Here is an 811-nt window from a genome sequence, read left to right as displayed (position 1 = left end):
CATTGACCAGTGGAAAAGAATTGAGAACCCAGAAGTAAATCCATCCATCTATGGGCAGCTGATCTTTGACAAAGTATCAAAGTCCATGCAACCGGGAAGAAACAATCTCTTTAACAAATGGTGCTGGCTAATCTGGATATCCATATGCAGAAAAATGAATCAAGATCCATACCTCACACCACACACAAAAACTAACTCAAAATGGATCCAAGACCTAAGTGTTAAAGCTAAAACTATAAAGTTCCTGAAAGAGTCAAAACTAGGGAACTTAATTTTCAGCATAAATAGCCTATCAAACAAAATTAAAAATGCATGAATGATAGAAAATAAATTAGATAACTGGGACCTCCTAAATATTAAATACTATGCTCATCAAAAGACTTTACCAAGTGCTTGCTTCATCAGCACGTATACTAAAATTGGAACAATACAGAGAAGATTAGCGTGGCCCCCACGCAAGGATGCTTTAAGTTTTTGTCTGAGAAACTGACTTGAATTGCAAACTTTCACTTAAAGCACAATTAAAAAAAAAAAAAAAGAAGACTTTACCAAGAATAAGAAAATGACCTACAGACTAGAAAAAAATGTTTGTCAAAGACATATCTGATAAGGGTCTAATCTCTAAAATACATAGAAAATTTCAATTCAACAACAAAAAGACAAACAATCCAATCAAAAAATGAGCAAAAGACATGAACAGACACTTCACCAAAGAGGACATTCAGGCAGCCAACAAATATATGAAAAGATGCTCGCAATCATCAGCCATTAGAGAGATGCAAATCAAAACTACAATGAGATACAATCTCAC

The 811-nt window shown here is 34.2% G+C and overlaps 1 non-coding gene across 1 annotated transcript; it reads left to right on the top strand.

Annotated features, from left to right (window-relative positions):
• The first annotated feature begins 389 nt into the window (after positions 1-389).
• LOC126070729 (U6 spliceosomal RNA) lies at positions 390-498 on the top strand. The gene has a single exon (XR_007516257.1). It is a non-coding gene; the product is annotated as a U6 spliceosomal RNA (small nuclear RNA).
• The last annotated feature ends 313 nt before the right edge of the window (positions 499-811 follow it).

The sequence above is a fragment of the Elephas maximus genome, chromosome 2 (assembly GCF_024166365.1).
Source record: "Elephas maximus indicus isolate mEleMax1 chromosome 2, mEleMax1 primary haplotype, whole genome shotgun sequence".
NCBI lineage: Eukaryota > Metazoa > Chordata > Mammalia > Proboscidea > Elephantidae > Elephas > Elephas maximus.
Note: the sequence above shows the minus strand (reverse complement) of the source record. Positions and strands in the feature narration are given on the sequence as shown.